Genomic DNA, 18,911 nt, shown 5'->3' with positions numbered 1-18,911 from the left:
CAATTTTTAAACCCTTCCCTTGATTGAAACCGCAGTTAAAACGCTCGCAATGCGGTTGCAATATGTCCCAGTGCTGCTATTAGCATTTGTATTGACGGTAAAGTGAAACATACATTCATTATCTACGATTGGTATTGAATAAAAATGGAATTTTCCTTCGTCATGTTTGGTTGGGAGTATAGAATTACATATAGCATATTGATGAAAATGGAAATGTTGCCAAAACGGGGAAAATAGCAAACTTTATCAAATACAATCTCACAAACTATATGTATGAACATAGTCTGAATGTTGAATGATTTGGGCCCTGAAAGTACTCTAAGTTTATCTTATTAGAATTTGCACTTGTTTTAGTTTTAATAAAGTCAGAACACAGCAAACGCCAAAAGTATCGTGAGACATTAGGGACAGTAATGTGAAAACATCTTGGTCGATTTCTTTGATCGTGTTTTGAATTGAATTCAAACTTAAAAATGGTTCTCAATTGTCAAGACGCCACAAAGTTTCAAGCATCAAGCCCGTCTTTATCTCCCGCCAACCTGGATAAAGAGGAATTTTGTAGCTTACATGTACGTCGACGGCGTTTCTGGAATTTGAATTTTGTTTTCAGATGTCATTTATCATATATTTACTATAAATTTACATTTTGTTTAGCATATATATATACTTGGCAAAGTTATAATATATTTTTACAGAAGAAGATAGTATTTCCTAACATCTCATCCTGTAATTCTCTAACGAAACATTGCGTTCTTCATCACAATGTGGCATAGTCATAAATGAGCATTGTTTAATATATGTTAATAATAATATGTTTTGTAACTTCTCCCTGGCAACAGATATTTGAGAATCTTTTCAGCTGCTTCTAATGCTTCTTCACATCAGGTGATGGGACCCTGTTCTATTTGTTGTCGAATTTACATATTGGCTTGTGTAAAACGGTGCCATAAACAAATCACATAAGCTTGGTGTCGCCGTCCGATCGGTATGAACAGATCATTACCCCCTGTCATCGCACAACACAGTTCTTATTCCTAACACAATATGAAAACATTCAGGGCTAATAATCCCCATCCATCTAGTCTACCTTCAGCTGGGACACAATGGTAATTGACTGTGTTTGAGTACAGAAGATAACTGTTTGGCATTTTTCTCTTTCTGTTCAGAAGGTATGCTTATGATGTTTATCGTGGTGATTGTATTTCAAACATAATGTTCATGTGACACGCTGTTCAGATCAAAGGTGGACAACAGTGCAAAGTTTTCTAAGGCGGTGAAATGTGATAACCAGAGTTGCGTCCCCTGGTTGTGCCAGAATCCGTACATATTGCGACATAAGTCACTTCTGGCCTTTCCTAAGATTGTAGCGGTATAACCAAATTACAATTCAAGACCAACTCGCCTATCATCTATGTGTCACTAGAAAGTTAAAATGAGTGTTCTTATAATATAGCAAGAAGAAGGGGAATTTATACCCACTTATGGTTTGTGTTGGTGTTCTAGTTAATGTCAAAGAAAATAAAGAACACATGCTTCAAGATATAACTGTACCAGCCTACTGCATGTTGCACCAAGGCAGGTACTTTTGTTTAAGTCCTTATCGCCAAAACATACTTCAGCATAAAACTCTGCCACAGTCTGCTACAGGTTGCACGTAGACACGTTCTGTTGCTAGAAACAAAACAACTATATAAACATCTCATCTTTGTAATGAAATTTGCTAGACCATCACACACATTGTCTTTGAGATACCACCGTGCGCGTCTCAGGACATAATGTAACGTACTAACTAACCCGATCCATCTAATGGCGGGAAGTACACACAACTTCATGCATGACTTCCCGAGGACTGTAGTTCCAGATGCTGCGGAACCTCAGATACAGCTGACCAAACTGGTGACCCGTATACGACAGTACGTCGCCGGGACCACCACGTCCACATCACATACAACGTCAAGGCTGCAGATAAACCTTCAGTTTAGTATTTTCTTACGTCAATTTGGATATGAAATATATTTTTATCTTTAGGTCCAAATGTTATACATTCATATTGGTTACCAAATATATTTCATCCCCTTATGTCCAGTGTATTGGGTATTGGGGCGGTGGGGGTAGCCCAGTGGTTCCTCACGCCGAAGACCCAGGTTCGATTCCCCACATGGGTACAATGTGCGAGGCCCATTTCAGGTGTCCCCCGCCTTGATATTGCTGGAAGAGCGGCGTAAAACCAAGCTCACTCACTCTAATGGGTATTTTTACAGCAATACGTCAACATTTGTGCAAATATTTCTGGTTAAAATGCCGTATCACTATTTCCACTTTTCAAGGGTCACAATGTCGCCTGCACGACAAAGCATTTCCTTGAAGCCGCCATATTCCCCAAGGTATGAAAGTACTACTCTGACATATAAAGCATGAACTTTGACATCCAGTTTGTTTAGTGTTTATTGCAGTATTGACAGACAGTACAGTCACACCGACAGCTATTTCACCACAGAAGGGGCAGTGATAATAGGTTCACCTCCACAGTCAGTGGGGAAATGGTCTGTTGTCATTCGCTAACACACTTGGCTTAGACCTTAGTTGGCAGTCAGCTATGAAGAAAAGTGTTTGTGATATTGTCGACTTGAATCAGCACGCTTTAAGCCTGTGTGTTCGTAGTTACCTCGCGTGTAGGAGAATCACGTTTCCTTTGAACAGTGACATTACACACCAGTATGTTTTGGTTATAGAGCATTTACAACTTCAAAGAGATAACGATCCATACATATCAACAACTCGTCAGATTTATCTCTAAAATCTAAATGTTAACCAATATGGCAAAGGAGTTATTACTTTTGTTTTGTTGGGGGTTTCGTAATTTAATTCCACTGTTGTAACGACGAGAGAGAGAGAGAGAGAGAGAGAGAGAGAGAGAGAGAGAGAGAGAGAGAGAGAGAGAGAGAGAGAGAGAGAGAGAGAGAGAGAGAGAGAGAGAGAGAGAGAGAGAGAGAGAGAGAGAGAGAGAGAGAGAGAGAGAGAGTTCTCACATGCGGCTACCTCCTCTACTGGGGTCATAAATACCGCCAAGTTGGAAGCCCGGGGAATATGCGCAGTAAACAGGATGATATGAGTAATGATAATTATAATATGAGAAATGATGATGATGATAATGATGATGCCATGAAGAATGATGATTATATGAGAAATGATGATGGTAATGATGATGAGGGCGGTGGTGGTGACGGTGATGGTGATTTGATTAAGGCGAGCCACAATTGGTGAAATTTGGCATTACCAATGAACGCAACTCAATAAGGCCAACTGTAGCGCAATGGACGAGTGAATGATCAAAGCCAACACACTGAGACCTGTTCTTACTCCACGTCACTAACAATTCACTTTTGGGTATCGTTTTCAAATAACTTCCAAACTTCTAAACATAGTTTGGCTTCGTAATCAAACTTCGTAAGGGTTGCGTAATATGACGGTACACCCATATGTCGAGTAGTCTCCAACAAAAGGAGGCGGGATATACGGGTATCGCCTGCTGTGTTTTCAATGTAAAATGATAGAATATGCAAATCAAATAATAAAACTGTATTCTGCTGTGATGTTATGAAGTTTTATTGTGTTATGAATCACACGTTTGTCTCTAAAAATAGCAGTATTATAGTGGGGTAAAGTAGGATACGACAGTAAGGTCTTTTGTACGTTAATAGCAACCTGTACCCAATGTTCTCGTGGCCACACCTGAAATAAGCGTTATACCACATAGCGTAGAATGCCCAGTATTCGGGAGAAATAGGAATGACCTAATATGGTCGTTTCTGGCAAAGAATATAAACTGAAACATATCATTAAATAGAATATTTTTTCATTGCAAACCTGGAAAACGGCCAACAAAGCGAACGCTACGAGTGTTGCCGGTAAATGTTAAAAATAGGAGAATTACGATCGTTTCGTGGAAAGAAAACTTTGTGGAACGGGTCCTTCTCGAAACACACCCATGTCGGAGAAAAAACAGAATAATTATGATAATAGATTCTTGAAACAGAATCGTGTTTTGAAATTGTTTCTAGAAGGCGTTGTAACATAACGTCCTTGTGTAGTTAGTGCTGGTGTCAGGATGCTCTCGATTTGTGAGAATTTATATTCCTGAGTTGTGTTTTTTCATTCAGGACTGACGTTTAAACATACATATATTTTTATGCCCATGTTCAAGTACTTGACTAACGCTGAAAACATATAATTTGGATAGAATCGTATAATTCCATTTGAATTGAAAAAAAGCCCCCGTATGATTGGAGATTCTGAGCCTGAACTTGTAGAACTTCTAAACTTGTTTCATCGAGGGCTTATCATTGACGGAAGGGCTGGGCGGTAGGGAAAGAGATATGGTTCTGGGATAGTGAGACAGATTAGTAGAATACATGTCCTGCATGTTCATAACGGATCGTATGTGCTCCAGTCATGAAGAATGGTACTTGTATCAAATGTCAGTAGTTGGCTTACATGATTCCATTCGTATGTGTGCGCGTGTGCCTGTGTGTGTGTGGCGATTGTTGGGAGTTGGTCTGTAGTGTTTGTTGCGAGTGTGTGTAGTTTTTGTTGTGTGTGGGGATTGAGTGTGTATGCGGCGCGCGTGTGCTTTGAGTGTAGTGTAGTATATGTTGTGAGTGTATTATGTGTTTTTTTTTTGTGTGTGTGTGTGGTGGTGGTGGGGTGGGTTGGCGTGGGGGTGGAATTGAATGTGGGCACCTCAATCTGTTGTTCTGTTTTTGCTCAATCAATCAACAAGCCCCGCGGGATGAAGGTCACTTCTCTCTCAGTCTGGTCATTAAATAACGTCACCTTGTTCCGCCCACTGTGACGCAGATCACAGCCAACGGTCATCGCTTCAGACCCCATAATGGACAACACTCACTCCACTACCGGTCAGCGTGTCCTCGGCACGCCATGTCTTATCGATTGCCCGGACCCTGCATACAGACAGTTCCCTCCCATGACGATACTAGGTGATCAGTAACCTCCGCCATGTCAGGAACGTTCACAATTAAAAACCTGCAGTCGGAGGAATTTGGTGCCAGAATTACACAAAAATCTATTTCCTCATGAATATTCCAACATCTGAGATCCCATCCAAATGAACATGCAGCGTTGCACATTCTGAATCATCTGGGAATTTAAGACAGAATACCGATGAGTGTTAAAGACCTTGTAGATTACGTCACTCTGCGTTAAAGTCGATCTTCTTGGAGAAGGAACCTGCCAAAACTGCAGACATGGAATAGTGCCAGACTTTGGTGTTCGATCAATATATTCCACATGGACATTGCACAATATTGCATCAGTTCTAAAATAGATTTCGAGTAGTTATGCTAAATTCGTGCAACTCTCCAGAAAAACATACGGTCGTATTCTGATTGTGGAGCCATATGAATCTGAGACGTGTAGCTTTGTCGTTATTGCATAGATGGCTAGGCAATATAGAACGACTGTTATACAGAATATATCCATTGCGTTGATCGATAGTCATGTTGTCAATCACTTGATGTTCCTGCCAAGAACTGATTATTTACAGAGCGGCAACCTGACACCACCCCGCCCTCCGAGTCTACCAATACTTGCAGACTGAACACAATCACATACTTGGTTATAAGCGTAGTTCATGTTTTATTACAATCAACATCGTGACAACATTACAGAAGTGACTTCACTATCTCAAAATGTCCGATCACTAACTGACTGACTGAGTTTAGTTTTACGCCGCTTTTAGCAATATTTCAGCAATATCACGGCGGGGGACACCAGAAATGGTCTTCACACATTGTGCCCATGTGGGGAATCGAACCCGGGTCTTCGGCGTGACGAGCCAACGCTTTAACCACTAGGCTACTAACTCAGCGTACATTTTCTCTCGCCCTTGAACGTTATCAGACTGGGTGGCTACTAGTTTGTCGTACAGACCCTGAAGCAAATATACCCAAGAAAGCCCACGCAAGTCTAGAAAATGTGGCAAGTCTAGATTTCCTAAGCTGAAAATGAAGAAAGTCTCATGCCTCCTTTTATTATTTATATATTATTTTTACTATGAACTTTTTTCAGTAAAATATGTTCATTTCAGAGACTAGTTGTTAGTCTAGATGGGTACCTAACGTCGCATTTAAAATACCCAGGACAGCCGAGGATGAGATACCCTAGATTTGTGCGAATTTAAAATTAGTTGTTTAAAACCGGCAATTGTAGCAGGATGGAAAAATGAGAAATTATAGAAAATGCAAATAAATAAATAAATAAATAAATAAATAAATAAATAAATAAATAAATAAATAAATAAATAAATAAATAAATAAATAAATAAATAAATAAATAAATAAATAAATAAATAAATAAATAAATAAATAAATAAATCGCTCGTCCTTCGCTCGTCACGCCGAAGACCCGGGTTCGATTCCCCACATGGGTACAATGTGTGAAACTAATTCCTGGTGTCCCCGCCGTGATATTGCTGGTATATTGATAAAAGCGCTGTAAAACTAAACTCACTCACTCACTCAAGGAAGGGTTCCAATGTACGAGTTTTGTTTGTGAGCAAATTACCTGTACCTAACACAGAGCCGAGTCCGACGGGCCACGAATTACAATATTGATTCTGTAGTTGAATCTCCAGTCTACCACTTAACATTGTCTCATACTTCCCTAACACGTAACGAAATAGAGAAACTATCGATTGGGCTGCTGGTAGAGATGCAGAAGGGGCACTGCATCATTGTGAGAATACACCCTGGTTGCTGGAGTGTGGTGGGGTAGCCCAGTTGTTACAGCGTTTGCTTCACATCGAAGATCCAGGTTTGATTCCCCATATTGGTACAATGTATAAAGCTCATTTCTAGTGTCCCGGGTGATATTGCAGGAATACTGCTAAAGCGGCAAAATAATTTTTATTTTACTTCCACTGTGGTATTTTAAAATTTAAATTAAAAACAACCCTCGTAAGTCGATCGTAACTATTTTTCTGTTGAAGCCAGAAACAATCAAAGCCTTCATTCGTTACGTTAGTTTATTCCATGCCACCGATACTCTTATAATAGATCACTTTAAAAAGTACTTTTTGTGTCATTTCAGTTTTTTCACCTTGTGATCTAGAAATAAAAAATATTTTGAATATCGACGCCGACCGTTAAAGGGAACGTGTACAAGACGTTCTCGAGAGCAACAATGTCAGGTGTCCCAAAACAGTATAAAGAATATATAGCCGAGAGACATTTGACTGAAACACGTGTCACTCGCTCAATATTCGATTTCAGGTAATAACAGTGATTGTTTAGAAACCACTGTTGGAATTGTGGACACACAAAACCTAGCTAACTTGCGAAAAGCGTATCTGCATATGAAACTGATGTTAAGGGTTGAACTGTCAAGGTGAAAGCAAGATTTTCATTAGGATCCCGAAACATCCATGTGTTATAAGAATATTGATCTTAAACGCCCCTGGGTATAGAAAACAGCTTTGGACCCAGCTTGTATTTGCTATTTATTAATTACACACCATAAATCCCATCTTATGTATACCTGCCATACGTTCGTACATAAGCGGGCGTACAGAATCAACGTACAGAGCCAATCAATACCGATAACAAGTCTTCAGAGATAAACATCTTTTTGTGTCAGATGAAGACAACGTGGACGCGTTAAGGTGCGATTGATGTTTCACAATATATTCGGCCGTCATAAATATGCAGAAATATATTGATTATTGAGCTTAAAACATGATAAATTCATACTGTAAATCAGCCGTCATATAAACAATTGCTCAGTGAAAGGAATTTCCTAAATGGCGTTGTTTAAGGATTAGTACCCGGATGTGCACGGTAATGTATAGATATCGGAATCAGTTTTAGGGAAATATGCCTTTTATGAAATTATGAATTTGCGACTGAAGAACTAGAGAACATTTCAATCTTGAAGGACCATTGCAAATTTGTACAATGGCGGCTGTGACGGCCATCTTGAATAATGGCCGCTAAGGAGGACTTGTGATCCAACAGAAATCCGACTGATGTATTTGGAAACGGTACGGCTTACTTATTAAGGACTATCGCTTCCTTATAACAGATGCTGCTGTCTATACCTGCCTTTGACAGACAGCTCCCCACATGGGTACAATATGTGAAGCCCATTTCTGGTGTTCCCCGCCGTGATATTGCTGGAATATTGCTAAAAGCGGCGTAAAACCAAAAGACTCACTCACTCATTTGACAGACAGACAATAGATCTCCGGAATATGTTATATGATGCCATGTAAGGAGAAGTCAACGTGGCATTCAAAGGAAAAGACAAAGGTTGATGCATTACTTGTTGATTGTGTAACATGCCCTCATACACATACGTGCACGAGGCGGTGGGGTAGACTAGTGGTTAAGGCGTTCGCTCGTCACACCGAAGACCCGGGTTTGAGTCCCCACGTGGGCAAAATGTGTGAAGCCAATTTCTGGTGTCCCCCGCCGTGATATTGCTGGAATATTGCTAAAAACTAAACTCACTCACATACGTGCACACGCATAAACACAAACGCACACAACTATCACTTTCGATCACTCCTATTGTTTTCTAACCATGAATAGTTCATCTCATAACTGTCAAACTGATGAAGAAAGGCTTGCACATAGGCTCACTGTTAACAACACCCTTAGACGTCGAAACTAAATTGGTTCATCGATTCCCGCAACCAATTTACCCTCTTTTTTATCTGATTGCATTAATTAGTTATAGATAGATGAGATTAGAAACGAGTGCCATCATCGGTTACCTAGTGTGTTGTATATCCATTACGATACATACCCTGGACTTTTTGTCTTCAACCGTGAAGATCCGGGTTCGAATTGGTCCTTAGTAACACGCGCTTATCGCCTCACTCGTGAAAATCCAGGTTAGAATTGGTCTTCTTAGTAAAGATCATGAGTTGGTCTTGTCGCCTCACCCGTGAAGATCAGGGTTAGAGTTGGTCTTCAACAACCCATGCTTGTCGCCTCACCCGTGAAGATCAGGGTTAGAGTTGGTCTTCAACAACCCATGCTTGTCGCCTCATCCGTGAAGATCAGGGTTAGAGTTGGTCTTCAACAACCCATGCTTGGAAGGGATCGGGTGGTCAGGTTCGCTGACTTGGTTGACACATGTCATCGGTTCCGTAGATTGATGCTCATGCTGTCGATTACTGGGTTGTCTGGTCCAGACTCGATTATTTACTGACCGCCGCCATATAGCTGGAATATTGCTGACTGCGGCGTAAAACTAAACTCACCCACTCACTCACCTGTGGTTCGTTTTAAACCGAATTCGAAATACACGTCTATAAAATAATTCGAATTGCACATGTTATCGTCAAGCAGAGTGACCGTTATCTGTTTGTAGCAATTATTGAGCTGTATGATCGCGAGTCTATAAATAGTCGAGTAATGACCATACAATCTAATAATTGACATCATGAGCTTCAATTCAATCAAGGACATTAGGATGTGACAACACGTGCTAACCATGTCCACGAACGTGACTGCCCGATCCCGTAAGTCGCCACTTACAATACTGGGTTGCTGAAGACCAATTCTTCCCGGCTCATTACGGGTAAGACCGCCTCCGTGGTGTAGTGGTTAGAGCGTCCGCCCGGAGAGCGGAAGGTCGCGGGTTCGATCTCCGACCGCGTCATACCAAAAGACGTTAAAATATGGTGTTTGTTGGTCCCTGTCTGGCGCTCGGCATTAATGGGTACAACAAGGACTGATCGGCTCGGAGTCAGTATAATGTGTCTGAGTGGGGTATTCATGCTTCACTGCGGCATGGTATCTCAGTGGGCTAGCACTATAAAACCAGCTTAAGTCTGGGCTAGTACAAGCAGCCGCACATACACATACACACGCATGCACGTCGTCATATGAGCGAAATATTCTCAAGCACGACGTTAAACCCAATTTCACCTTACCTCATTACGGGTAAGCAAAGTTAGACAGACAATGACGTCATTTATGAAAAGAAGTTTTTGTGGTGAATGCGTCTGGGGCATCACATTTATTTGATTAAATTACACTAGATAAACGAGGATGGTTGCAAGGATTCAATTCTTACCAAATACAACCACACAACTAACGTTTCTAATTGATTGTTTCATTTCAACGAAATCAACTCGTGAAAGGATAAAATATATAACTTCACCCAAAAGCTATGGAATATACCAATCCAACTGTTATTCAGAGGGATGTTGTGGGGTATACTACCAGGTGTAGCCTGTAAATAACTTGTATTGTTCAGTGAATCAATAACCAGATCAATTATGGCGGCACCCTCGGGTATCTGTCCGTCGTTCGATGCAACTCGTGTTGTGTATACTCGATCTGGGCTGATGATATTTATAGCTGATATCGGATTGGGATGAATCTAGACCTAAGATCAGTGGCAAATCGCCGTCCATGCTGATTATCGCTGATGCTACAATAGTGTGAATAGGTAGTTAGTCCATGGTGAACCCAGACAAAACTGGGGCAGCGTAGGCGAAGCGAACGAATATGGATTGTACGTATCTGTCATTGAATGGAATTATACGAAAGCCCTTTGTTTTGTGCTTTGAGGCACGTCTGTTTCGTTGTTCGTCACTGATGTATTCAGCTAATGATCGGATATGGGTGCGACGACTGACTGACTGACTGACTGAGTTTAGTTTTACGCCGCTTTTAGCAATATTCCAGCAATATCACGGCGGGGGACACCAGAAATAGGCTTCACACATTGTGCCCATGTGGGGAATCGAAACCGGGTCTTCGGCGTGACGAGCCAACGCTTTAACCACTAGGCTACCCCGCCGGCCCTTGGTGCGACGAATTAGTGTTTGATATTATGAGCGTACCAGATACGATTTAACGCTAAGTCAACCTATCTTGATCACTGGATTAAAATTTGCTGGCTATCATAGAGTACTGGTCACGCATTTTAAAACGGTTCCAATGGGAGAATTAACGACAATGTTTTATCAGCTTCTTATGACTTCGTTGATGCGACGTTTCGATAAAGATTCTTGTACAATTGTCAGAATTGTATGATTATAGAATCTGTATGGAAACTATGAAATAAAGAAGCTGTCATCCATACAATGTGTCATTATTGTACTTCCGTATTTCAACGGAAGCCTGTTTAGTTCACTGAATAACGGAATATGGGATGGGTTGAGGTTGGTTGGTTTGTTGGCTAACGCCACACTCAGCAATATTCCAGCTATATGGCGGCGGGCTGTAACTAATCGAGTCTGGACCAGACAATCCAGTGATCAACAGCATGAACATCATCTACGCAAATGGGTCATGACATGTGTCAACCTGGTCATTGAGCCTGATCACCCGATCCCGTAAGTCGCCTCTTACGCCAACATGAGTTGCTGAAGAGCACATCTAACCCGGATCTTCGCGGGTAGGATGGGTTGAGAGTTTGGGAGAAATTATCATTTTGTTAATAGGAATAAATATTAGCTCAAAGAAAAATCAAACAAAACACGTGGCTGAGTCGGGTTTATAATAAGAAACACCATTTCAATTTTGATAAAGTTTGATTCAAAACCCCTTTTTCACAAAAGGCAACGTATGTTTTTAACAAAGCACGTTTTACAACATGAGTAGTGCAGGCATGGGCAGACAAACGTGACAGCGATATTCAGCACAACAATACATGGAATCCAATATGCGACTGCCTGGTTTCCACAAAGATAGCGTCTTGTCAATGGTGCTGGGTTGATCTATGATATACCCGATCTTTACCTACATACCTTCGCAGTCCTAGTTAACGCTCAAGGTAACACAATACACCTGTCCACCTGTAATTAACTCAACTACCTTTGGCGGCGGCGGTTGTCTGTCGGGCTCAGAGCGTGTCAACATCGACTTAAGATACAATCCCGGAATTATAGCTTTCAAGTATGCTCGTTGTAGGATGGTCATTCTGATAACTAGTCTGAAAGAATGCTGACAACGTGTGGTAGAAATGGACGGGTAGGTTATACCACAAAGAGTTGCCGTTAAAAATATCGCCTCCTTTGGAAATCCCTGAGTTGAAAAGTACCCCGCGTATTTTAATGTCTTTGTTGAATAAACATATACACTCGCCTTAGTTCTAAACGCCTACCTTGAATTAACGACAATCTTGAATATTCATCCGTTTTTAAATAAACGCCTCCTTGAATGCTGGGCGAGTGTTTGTCATTTATTTACTTCCAAGTTAAATGTTTACATACTATCGAAATTCATCCCCGATAAAGTACAGGTACGCTGGCGGTGTTATCTTGAATGGCGTATGAATACACCATTCGTTAGTGATTCGACCATGGACTGTTCACTCAGAGCGCAAACTGGTAAAAATGTGCCGACATGATTATAAGAAGCAATATGACATCGGTTCTAAAACCATATTCACGAAAACATTCATATGCGCAAACGTTTAAGAAAGTTTGAAATATTTGCCTGAATTCGGTTCAACGTAAGTGAGAGGAACCGACGAGTCATGACATGTCCGTCATGGGATTTCAGAGAGTCAGCAGATGGTGTATATGCTATGGACGTACTTGGGTCTGATTACCGCAACTTGAAAGATTCACGACACGAGATTACATCGGCTCACGTGAAGACAACCAATTAACGACTGTCAAGGGGGCGCTACTCTCATTTACAAAATAAAGTTCAAGGTCGTTAATCAGCGATGAATGCGGTCATGGCGGCGATGATCTTTAGACATGATAAACTGGAGTACAAAAGAAAATACACATTTGGTGCTTTGGGGTCATTTCAGACATGTTTATGCATATCGCCAAAACAACACCGATATCGTACCAAGTTGCGACGTTGCCAGCGCCTAACCCAACGTTGACGATTCAGTCGATGTTGACGGGTTAATGACATGCCCTGAAATGATCAACAGGTCCAGATGTAAACAGTACGCAGTCGTCTTATCACTGTGTTCCGGATGATGCTGTGACCCAACACTGTGGATGCTAATGACGTCACTGTGAGCATCCGGTTGCGCAGATGGAAAATGTGCACTTGATTGTCATTTTGCAGGTTGGTAACTTCCGGTCTTCCATTTCTGAGACTTGTCTTGTTGAAGTGTTTCATTAGTGTGTTGATGGTCTGCCTTGCAGAGATGAACATTCTAGCGAAGTCCCGTTTTGCGACATTCCAGTGGCTCGTACTCTCACGGCTTCTGATAATCTTGGCGTTTTGTGTGCCTAGGTAGCAGGTAGACAACCAATAATCTCAATCGACAGTGTTTTATACTGCTGTCGCATAACTGGCACTTGTAATTCAACAAATTAATAATTTTCACGACATACCACGCACCGCACTGTAAAGGATATATATGGTGTTTCAAAATAGTTACTTTGTTCTTTGAAATATAATTCCATGCCCCATTTCGAATGGCCAAAACAAATAATCTCGTCTTCACATAATGTTATACACAATATGCAATAAACTGTTGAAGTGGTCGATCTCTTCACGAGTGAGACATTCAACAGTTTACAAGACATTAACATCAATATCGTCCTGGCTAATAGTTAAAACAACAGCCAATAAATCACGAGAAGCCATAAACTCAGTATATAGGTTATATACTGGAGTCATAAAGCAGGGAGATAAAACCTAATCGAGTGCGTAGAGTACAATATGACTTGAGATTGATATCACTGTACAGAAGAGCAGGTCAATTGTATCTGACACTCAACTCGTACCGGGAAAACTAGGGTGGGCTTTTACGAGCTATCAAGGGGACTTCAGGCAAGGAAGTGTTCACAAAACACTTGAAACACTTAAAAACTATGAAGAAAGTATAAATTCAGAGGTTAGGAGCACGTATCAGTTCCGTCAGTAGAGTGAGCGAGTGAGTGAATGAGTATGGTTTTACGCCACTTTTAGCAATATTCCCACAATATCACGACAGGGGACAACAGAAATTGGCTTCACACATTGTGCCCATGTGGGGAATCAAACCCGGGTCTTTGGAGTGACGAGCTAACGCCATCGCCCCTCCGTCAGTAGAAACTGCTCTCGTGATTCAAATACTTGTGTATGAATTTGTTTGATGCTGAACGCCGCTCTCAGCAATAATTCAGCTATATAATGGGGCTCGATCATGCGTGTGTATGTATATTATACATGATAGCGTGATGAATTGTAGAATAACGGAAACATAATGTACACTTAACTATAACGTAAATCACTTATAGCAGCCTCAACGGATGGAAAATAGCGCATAGCAAATTCACTTATTATTATATTGTACAACAACCCTGTATCCGGCATATTGCTGAGTGCGGCGTAAAACAACGACACACCGATATATTGTAGTTGATCAGTATGGGGTTCTCAGCTGTTTATAGATTTAACGCTGATTAATAAAAAAAGTATAATCCTTCAATCTGTGATTTGAAATACCGAAGGGATGCACACCCTCGTCAAAGTGTAGAGTTTCCTGATTACGCTGAAGAAAACTTATTCACACACAAACACACAGCAAAACGCTCCCTTGAAATGATGTACTAAGTATATCACCGTAAGACAGAAACCGGCCAGGACACAGCACCTTTTCGGGTGGAACAACCCAGCGCCATGTCTACTGTAAAGTATACTTGTAACGTATACTGGTATATACACTTCCGTCCTATGGAGTGATAAGGTTATCGAATCAATACAGTGACGATTACCGTATTTCTCGCCGGTCATCTTAGTCCCCGCGAGGAGATGCCATGTTTTGAACACTGCAGTGAGTGAGTGGGTTTAGTTTTAGCAATATTCCAGTAATATCACGGCGGAGGACACCAGAAATGGGCATCACACTTTGTACCCATGTGTGGAATCGAACCCGGGCCTTTGTCGTGACGAGGGAACGCTTTAACCACCACCAGGCCACCCCCACCACCCCTTGAACACTGCAGGTCCTTATTTTAAACATTTTTATATCCTAAAGAAGTCTTCTGAAGTTATACCTGCTTAAAGAAAGACATTGACCTGACGTATCCCACGTTCGTCACAGAGGAACCATTTCTACAGTCGACACATGTGTGTCAAAGTTCGTATAACCTATCCATGGAAAAACACGGTGACGCTCACGTTAGCACGACAATGTACGGCTCGGGTTGGGATCAATACTTTGTACACTTAGAACAATGCACGACGTATATACAGTGTCACGGTAACTAGAGATTAACAAGTGTAGCTTGCTGAATGTGTGTCTCTCAATTCTGGTCAGATTGTTTGGCTATATGTTTTCTTACTTCAAAGGCTATTAATGTCTAAAACATCTCTAAAATTGTTTAACGTACATGACATATTACTTTTATATTGGTTAACTTTGCGTGTAATAAACAATATCTATCAAACATATAAACGGTACATTATTGTGAATTTCCATTATCTTTCAGTATCCAAATGACAGACTGTATACTGGTCCTGATTGTATAGACTGCCTAGATACACTGACTGTAGGAGTTTGAACACTGAACAATAGAAAATTCTTCAAAGTGTAATAGATGGCTGAGTTTGTAGAGCAATATTTCCAATCTTCCCCGCTGAAATGCATATTCCACTGACATTAATTATAAGAGACTGGCGATTTTTACGGAACATTCGGCATAGCTCGAGCTCACCTTTATGAGGTTGCAGGATTAGAAAACAAATTCCGATTGATATTTTTCTGATCTGGTAAGCGATGTTTTGATTGGTCGGATGAACGCCACTCGTTTTGACGTTACTCGCAACGGGATGTCATCAAACCTTTTGTTTACCACTTGGGAGATCTAAGATCTGATTTATAAACGAGATCTACATTTCTACATATCGAAATAGGGCGTTAATACCAGTAACAAAATACAACCCTGACGCCATTTGTTTCCCTTCTATATCGAAGACCAATAAATTCTATGTTTATTGTATTCTAATCGCAGCCTACGGGAAAACGGCCACAGCTTGTCCTGATTATAGAGAAACCCAGTCGGCTATACCCAAAGCTTTCTTTTCTACATGTAATTAAATCTGCTGTTTTGTACACATCATGTTTCAGCCGTATCACAGTAATTGGCATCACACTTTGTACCCATGTGTGGAATCGAACCCGGGCCTTCGTCGTGACGAGGGAACGCTTTGCCCACTAGGCCACCCCCAACGCCCCTTGAACACTGCATGTCCTTATTTTAAACGTTTTTATATCCTAAAGAAGTCTTCTGAAGTTATACCTGCTTAAAGAAAGACATGGACCGGACGTATCCCACGTTCGTCACCCAGGAACCATTTCTACAGTCGACACATGTGTGTCAAGGTTCGTATAACCTATCCATGGAAAACACGGTGACGCTCACGTTAGCACGACAATGTACGGCTCGGGTTGGGATCAATACTTTGTACACTTAGAACAATGCACGACGTATATACAGTGTCACGGTAACTAGAGATTAACAAGTGTAGCTTGCTGAATGTGTGTCTCTCAATTCTGGTCAGATTGTTTGGCTACATGTTTTCCTGCTTCAAAGGCTATTAATGTCTAAAAACATCTCTAAAATTGTTTAACGTACATGACATATTAATTTTATATTGGTTAACTTTGTAATAAGCAATATCTATCAAACATATAAACGGTACATTATTGTGAATGTCCATTATCTTTCAGTATCCAAATGACAGACTGTATACTGGTCTGACAGACAAAATATGCCTGATTGTATAGACAGCCTATATACACTGACTGTAGGAGTTTGAACAGTGAACAATAGAAAATTCTTCAATATGTAATAGATGGCTGAGTTTGTAGAGCAATATTTCCAATCTTCCCCGCTGAAATGCATATTCCACTGACATTAAGAGACTGGCGATTTTTTGCGGAACATTCGGAATAGCTCGAGCTCACCTTTATGAGGTTGCAGGATTAGAAAACAAATTCCGATTGATATTTTTCTGATCTGGTAAGCGATGTTTTGATTGGTCGGATGAACGCCACTCGTTTTGACGTTACTCGCAACGGGATGTCATCAAACCTTTTGTTTACCACTTGGGAGATCTAAGATCTGATTTATAAACGAGATCTACATTTCTACATATCGAAATAGGGCGTTAATACCAGTACAACCCTGACGCCATTTGTTTTCCTTCTATATCGAAGACCAATAAATTCTATGTTTAGTGTACTCTAATTGCAGCCTACGAGAAAACGGCCATAGCTTGTCCTGATATAGAGAAACCCAGTCGCTTTTACCTAAAGCTTTCTTTTCTACATGGAATTAAATCTGCTGTTTTGTACAAATCATGTTTCAGCCGTATCACATTGTCCAATAACAAATTGAATCCCGCCTCAATGGTTTCGGCAGCTGCAGTGTGCCGCATTCGTCTCCTGTCGTCTATTTCCGTAACTACGCGTTTTTCTCGGAATGACACGAGTGGAAAACAGGGTATGTCCCGAAAGGTATGGCTTACAACGACATGCCGAAAACCAGAAACAACAGCCTGTTGCGACATAAAGGTATTTCATGTAATGTGACAAGCCCTACAGATATCGGGGCGGAATAGAGTCTGCACACACAACTACTCTAACATGGACAGTAACTTTTGACAATGGCGGCATGGCTAGGGAAGAGTAATGTCATTTGTAACTACCAAGATTTAACAAGTGTAAACTACGGTATGCTACCGTTCCTTGATGGTGGTCGTTGGTCGAATTTTGGTTCGACAATTCCACCGTGGTACTAAGATATACCGCTTTGATACTGCAGATTATTGCTATGAATCCAGGGTCCCGATCCACCAGGCGTTCGTAACGTTACGACCTATCGTAAATCTATACTTTATCATAGGCCTAGTGCTACGAACGTTTTGTGGATAGGGTCCCGGGGTCCCGATCCACAAAGCATTCGTAGTGCTACGACATTCGTAAGTTTATGGTAAACTGTAGAGTTACGTCATGTCGTAACGTTACGAACGTCTTGTGGATGATATATCAAAATACTGTTCAAAGCATCGTTCAGTCCAACTCAGTCCTCGCCAACGTACAATTATTATCAATGTACGAGAGGCATATTCCATATAGTACGTATGATATTTCTTGAACACCTGTATATTAATACTCGTACCCGATAAGAAAATATGCGTAGGGCCACTGGTGATTCTTGTCAGTTTGCAAATTAATTCCAAGTGATATCCTAGCGTTTGATTGCTTAACCATACAGGCGCGTAGCAAGCCAATTTTTTCGTGTAAGCCCGATAGGTCGGAAAGCTTTATATTTAGATAGTATTGAGGGTTTGCCCAACCTTTTTACCTTTTTAAACTTTTGTGTGTAAGCCCGGGCTTTTTTTCATAATGGTAGCTACGCCCCTGCCATAAAACCACAAAACGACGTCACACATTTCAGATTGTTGCGCACGTTGTTTTGTGCTAATAATAAATAAACCGACTGTGAACGGATTACTGTTGGCGTATTCGGTCAGATGAATTAGGTTCAGTATGCTCAGTAAGACGTCAACATGTTTCCTTGTGACAAATATTGAATTTAATTCTAGTGTACTTTCTATAAAATTACATATGGGTCCCGATCCTCAAAGCATTGCCACCTGTCGTAACTCTACAGAGTACCATAGGATGACGAATGTCTGAGCGCTACGAACGCTTTGTGGATTGTGTCCCTGAAATCCAAATCCCGGTCCGCTATGCTGGCCGCCATGACGCCCAAATCTACAACGTGCTAAGCTGATGGTGCAAGTGGTAGAAGTTTCCATACCGGCGCACACATTAGGTTTACTACGGTTTACCGACAGACTGCTTATAAGGGTATAGCTGATAAAGCGTAATGAGTTAATCCAAACACTGGGTCTTATCCAGTCAGTGTTGCTCCATTTTTCTTAGCCTTCTTCTATCGCAAAGAA

At 41.0% G+C, this 18,911-nt stretch overlaps 1 protein-coding gene across 1 annotated transcript in view; it reads right to left on the bottom strand.

Annotated features, from left to right (window-relative positions):
- LOC124252890 (inositol 1,4,5-trisphosphate receptor type 3-like) overlaps nt 1-18,911 on the bottom strand; it is a 169,861-nt gene that overhangs the window by 143,207 nt on the left and 7,743 nt on the right.

This window comes from Haliotis rubra, unplaced genomic scaffold (genome assembly GCF_003918875.1).
Source record: "Haliotis rubra isolate DU_JTF1 unplaced genomic scaffold, ASM391887v1 Scf529, whole genome shotgun sequence".
Classification (NCBI taxonomy): Eukaryota; Metazoa; Mollusca; class Gastropoda; order Lepetellida; family Haliotidae; genus Haliotis; species Haliotis rubra.
The sequence above is the reverse complement of the archived record's forward strand: the minus strand, read 5'-3'. Positions and strand labels throughout refer to the sequence as shown.